This window comes from Epinephelus moara, chromosome 16 (genome assembly GCF_006386435.1).
Source record: "Epinephelus moara isolate mb chromosome 16, YSFRI_EMoa_1.0, whole genome shotgun sequence".
In the NCBI taxonomy this organism is placed as follows: Eukaryota; Metazoa; Chordata; class Actinopteri; order Perciformes; family Serranidae; genus Epinephelus; species Epinephelus moara.
In genome coordinates, this window is record NC_065521.1 from 27,206,912 (window position 1) to 27,212,906 (window position 5,995).

The following is a 5,995-nucleotide window of genomic DNA, read 5'->3' on the forward strand; positions in this document are numbered from 1 at the left end:
CAAAACTGTTTTTTGTACCAGGCTGTCAACATGTTTATTTCTCGTGTAAAGTTGAGCATTTTAACATGAGGGTCTATGGGGACTGACTCGCTTTTGGAGCCACCCTCAAGTGGCCATTTGAGGAACTGCCGTTTTGGGCATTTCAGCTTTGGTTTTCAGCACAGTAGGTTGCCGCTCCATTTTGGCTCAAAGTACAGCCTCATGGTGCTGTTAGCATGGCTTTAGAAAATGCTTTGAAATGCTTGAAAAAAATACTGTATTCAATACATCAATTGACTGTTTCAGCCCTATTATTATTAATAAGGATGGAATAATCTAAGACAGTTTTCTTAATTCATATCTACATTTTAAGTAAAACATTTTTGAGTTCTTCTTGAGGACCACACTGTGAGTACTCAAATAATAATTTCCTCTTACAGACTTACGTTCACAGTTGGATACAAAATATTTCGTGACGGTTATTTTTCCTGTTTTGTCTGAACACAGTATGTTTCCACAGACAGAACTATGACTTCAACTTTTTTTAGTTTTATAACTTTTTCTATTATTGACACCCCCCACTCAGACATATTAGCAGAGGCCCAGCAGACAGGTATCCACAGGGTTTTACGGGTTTAATATTTTGTATAGCGGCTGTATATGGCTTGTTGTTAGTATTTGTGCCAGGAGTACTAGTCCCTGTCTGAGCCCCTTGATGTCTGCTGAGTTCACCAGGGTTGGTGACTGGGACTGTTGGGGGTGACCACCATGCTGGAGTCCTACCTCCCAGTGTGTGTGTGTGTGTGTGTGTGTGTGTGTGTGTGTCTGTAGTACAGAATGCCTGGGACTAAACCGCATTTGATTTTTATACGCTTGTGGCTAACAGGAGCCAGATGTAGCTGCCTCCAGGGAACTTACCATCGAAACAGCCATTTATTTCTCTTTTTCACTCTCTTTAATGAGATGGGTGCATGCTTACATACATACTTGTGTGTGTATATGTGTTCAAATGAAGGCAGCCAATAAGCCACAACAGCATTTACAATATTTCTCTATCAGGCAGTAAAGCTGGTTTGACTTAGCTTGCTTGTTTAGCAGTGTCAGAGACAGGATGTGTCCTGTTCAGATGACAGCATGAGAGTGTGGAGATCCCTGATTTCATCACATAAAGATAAATCAGAAACAATAGATCAGGGTGTCAGAGCTCTGAGGACTCGCAGTTCTCTGAATGCACAACTTGGCCCTGAAACACAAGAAGATTCATGAAGCCTAAGTGAGAGGTGAAGTAAGAACTGAGCACACTTACACAAACACAGACAAATAGCAGGCTCTTAAACGGTCAGGATAGTCATTAACTGGTAACGATATTAAATTACTGCATCTCAGACCGTTCTGTTCTGAACATAAACACAGATGAGTATCGAAAAAGAGAGCAGAAAGCAAAAGAGCAGCGATCGGGAAAGAAGGGAGAGTGTTAATTGAAAGCGAATGTGTCTGTGCTGGCTGCTGGTCAGAGATGGGCCGGGGTCCCAGTTGGCTTCCACTTCAAAGGCCCTACCCGCCTGTCTCGAGCGCACCTGCAGCCGGTTAAACCCTGCTCTCATCACTCAGGGCGTGGAGGGACCTCTCCTGCAACTTAGAGCCCTCACCACAAAGCCTTTTGCCAAAGGGCCGTAATGGCCTGCGCTCAAGAATTCAGCCTAAAACACCAGGTAGCCAGTACAATTTTCACTACAGGACTGAATGTCAATCACACAGTACAAGTATTCACAGAACATCCACAGCAGGGTTCCTGCTGCCTCGACCACAAGGTCTATGCCACCTCCGTCACAGGACACACAAGGCTCATATAACCACCACAATACGGTTTGAACTGGGGCATTTGGTGGACCTCTTAATATATACAAATTAGTCACAGTTAGCTGTTAAAGGGTCACTTCACACTTTTTCAATCTGGACCATAAGTGACTAATGGGAACAACAACTTTTGAAATAGTGAGACTGCTGAAGCTGGCAATGGCGAAATGGGCTGCAATGTAACCACTCGGGGCATTCGTTCCATCTTTTTACGTCCACTAAAAGTGTTTGTTTTTGTCACTGACAAGCTCAGATTGTGATTCTAAGTGTCACAACATTATGGAAGGGATCGCTCCAAAAATAGATCTTTTTGTTCAAGCGTTGGATCCTTTTCCTTAATCCAGAAACAGCCCCCTAATTGCTATCAGCAATTCCACCAGACTCCATTTAAATAAATAGTAATTTTAGGGTATATAGAGCCAGCATATTTTCACAACTTACTGGGTAAATAAAGGGTTTACTTCAACCAAATCAGAGTTGGTGATTGTTGGGACAGTGGAAAGACAAACCAAGATTGTTTTCGTTAGTTTTATTTTGTTTGTGTTGTCTTTGAATGAAGTGCGATTTGCAATGATAAAATGACTGTTTATTTTAATGGAGTCTGGGGGGTTTGGGGTTAGTGATTTCGGGGCTGTTTCTGGTGAAACATAAAGGATCTTACTCTTAAACAAAAAGGTCTACCTTTTAAGGGATCCTGTCCATAATGTTGTCAGGCAATTAGAATCTCAATCTGAGTCTGTGACAAAAACTAACACTCTTAGTTGACATGCTGTGATGGTGCCAAATGGTTGCATTGCAACCTGTTTTGCAACTGCCGGGTGCAGCACTCTCGCTCAGTATTGGACCTGTCTCAAAAACTGTTGTTCCCATTAGTCACTTGGAAATGGGATCCAGGTTGAAAAATACTTAAAGTTACCCTTTAAGGAAGTGTTTTCTTTTAATGTTTAATTACAAATTTGTAGAAAAATAAGATATACTTCATTAGTCCCTGAGAGGAAATTCTGATTTTTCCACTCTGTGGTCATATACACACAGGCCTGAAATACACGCACATGCACAAACAGGACCTATAAATGCATCAAATGGAGAGATGTCAGGGCGAGGGGACTGCCTTGGACGGGTGTCTTGACCAGTTGGTGGTTCAGTGCCTTGCTCAAGGAGGAGGCGCCAAGCTGGCACATATTTGGTCCGTATGGGGACTTGAACCGGTGATCCTCCAGTTCCCAAGCCAGGTCCCTATGGACTGAGCTACTAATGCCACAAAGAACTACAAAATGACCTGCAAAAATGTTTGAGGGTGAAACTTGGAGGTTGACGATTAATTCATATACAGTATGTGCTCTCACATGAGAAATTGTCTTAAACTGATTTAGTTTTCACCTGAAATAAACCTTTGGCTAACAATCAATCTCTGATGACCATCAGCAATTATGTTTTGCTTCTCTCTCAATATGCAAATAAACACATACCTCACTTCCTCTCTCACTCTTTCTTTACACACTGTAATGGAGAGAAATGTAAAGGTGAGGTTAATGAGACTAAACAAACACCAAAGAGGCTTAGGACTTAATCCGCACCACAGTTTCTTGTATGTTCTATAAGCAGTAATCAAAGCTCAAACGTTCACATGCAGAAAAACAGAATATCAGCAGTTGAGTCCTCTAAACACCGGCCTTACACCAAACGACTTCTCAAGCAACTTCTTGTTTCAGCGAGCCTTTGTGATCTCAATCATCTGGTGTATAGTGGTCATGAAACTCAGCCTGAGTGTATGACTAAAAACTCACATTGTCTTTAGATATGAGAGGGTGTCAGATTTTAGCCTTTCAAAAGTCTTATCGAAATGTTCTAGTTTATGGTAGGCATAAGTCATCTTTGATAGGAGAGCCAACAAGAGGCCTCTCTGTTTTTTATAACCTGGACACAGTCCAAACTCTTTTGTCTGTGATGCGTTTGATATACTGCTATACTTTATCTTCGGTTAAAGCTGCATTCACAGATGTTTTTACCGACGCAACAAACAAAGCGGTGATATATTATCACCTCATTAAGTTGTAATGGTTAAATGTTAAGAAACAGCTGTCTATTTACATATCAGGCAAACATGGAGCAACATTAAGATTCATTTTGAGACATGTCCCTGGTCACCTAATGAATGTTAAGGCCCTGACATACCAAGCCGACCATCGGCCGTGGGTCAGTGTTGGGCATACGGTGAGCATCTGTTGCCCTAGTTTTGTTGGTGTGACCTGCACTGTTAGCACTAGTTGGCTGTTGTCAGTTTTTTTTTTTGGCCGATTCAGCATGTTAGATCAGTGTCAGAGATGGCGGAGCCCGTTGATGAATGAAATAATTTTGATTGACATTCAACTCAGTCCACGAGAAGAAAAACAAAAGCAAGGACAATAAACCAACGGTTAAAGTCAAGAGAACGTGAAATCGAAACAAACCATTGAGCTCTTTAACAGAAAACAGTCTGTAATTGTTTGTGTGATTCACTGGAGCACGGTAAATATCATTTTTACTTTCAACATCGAGTTGTGCTGTTAATGTGCTAACTGGCTACTTTGCGTCTTGCATCCGTCCTGTCAGTCTTATGGTTTCCCTTTTCTCAATGACAAATACAGATGACTGCCATCTGCTGATTTGGGGAGTTATTTCCTTTCATGCACATGCATAATTGGCCGTCAGCTGGAGTCTTTGCTGTGTGTTCATGTGCAACTTTTGGCCACGACACAGATGACATGAGGCGATGTAACAGTCAGCCTCCATTGCCACTGGTTCTTTGATTTCGCTTTGTTGTTGTCTGGGCCTTTAGTCTAATAATCACTCTCCTTTTATCTCTGATTTTACTCTCCACCAACTCCTAAGGAAAATATTTGGCTCTTTAGCTATATTGTAAATACTACACTATGTTCACCAGCTAATCTCTAACTCTCTGTCTGCATTTGGTGTTGGGCAGGTGTTCAATGGGTTTATTGTCATTTTCTTTGCTGAGAACAGCTGTCGGAGTTGTCAGACAAACAGTAAAGCTGCTGGCCATAACACCAAAGAGGAAGTAAAAGACGCTACATGTAGAGATGAGGGTAACGGCAGAGTTGGATAATAATTCTTTGTCATTCATTGTTGATATAAAAATACTGATTCTAGCCTTTTGTTGCTCTTCCACCTTTCCCGTCTATTTGTACTATCATATAAAGGCAAAAAAGTCAAAAAGTAATCTTCTGAAAAGCAGCTTTAAGGTTGAACCCCAAAATAAAGAAATCTGTTTTACCACCTTGCTTATACATTCTCCTATTCTGATTTTTGAATGAAAAAAAAAAAAAAACCTGGGAAAAGGCAAGGGACTCATTAAAACTGTCTTATTTTCTTGTAGAAAAGTAGGCTACACCATTTGAGCAGTATTTTGTTGCTGACAATATAATGATTAAAATCAGTCACTCCAACCAAATAACTATATTTTGCTTGCAAATGCCCACATGCACGAACACAACTGCTCACACACAAGACCTTAATCCTAAAGATTTCCTAATACTAAAATAAACCTTGTGGGGAGTGGTGGAAAAAAGCACTACAGAGTCCTGCATTCAAAATCTTACTTAAGTAAAAGTACAAAAGTATGAGCATCAAAATATATGTAAAGTACAAAAAGTAAAAGTACTCATTATGCAGAACGGTTCATTTCAGAATATGTATTATATTACTGCATTATAATTTTTCATGCATTAATGTGTTCATCACTTTATGGATGAAGCTGATAAGGGGCTTATTTTTTTACTATATACACTGCTGGGTAGCAGCCAAGTCTTATTCCTGTCCATAATGATACATCATTATTTACTTGTTAATCATATTTTGCACTATTAATCTGGATGACTGGACTCACAAAAAAAAACCAAAAAAAAAAAAAAAAAAACCCACAAGCTCACATATTCCACCAGTGACTCCAATCTTGGTTTACAATGTGACTCACTCCTTATCCTGTGTATAAAAACTACAAAGACAGACAAAAATCACTGTTTCACAGTTCAATTTACTGATTCACTGCTCACTGTTACCTCAGCTAGCCACCATGTGACCAGCTGCCCATGACCTGCAGTGTACGTCACACAGACAGTTCCCTACTAAAACAGGAAACCACTCAGCACAAACTCAGTTC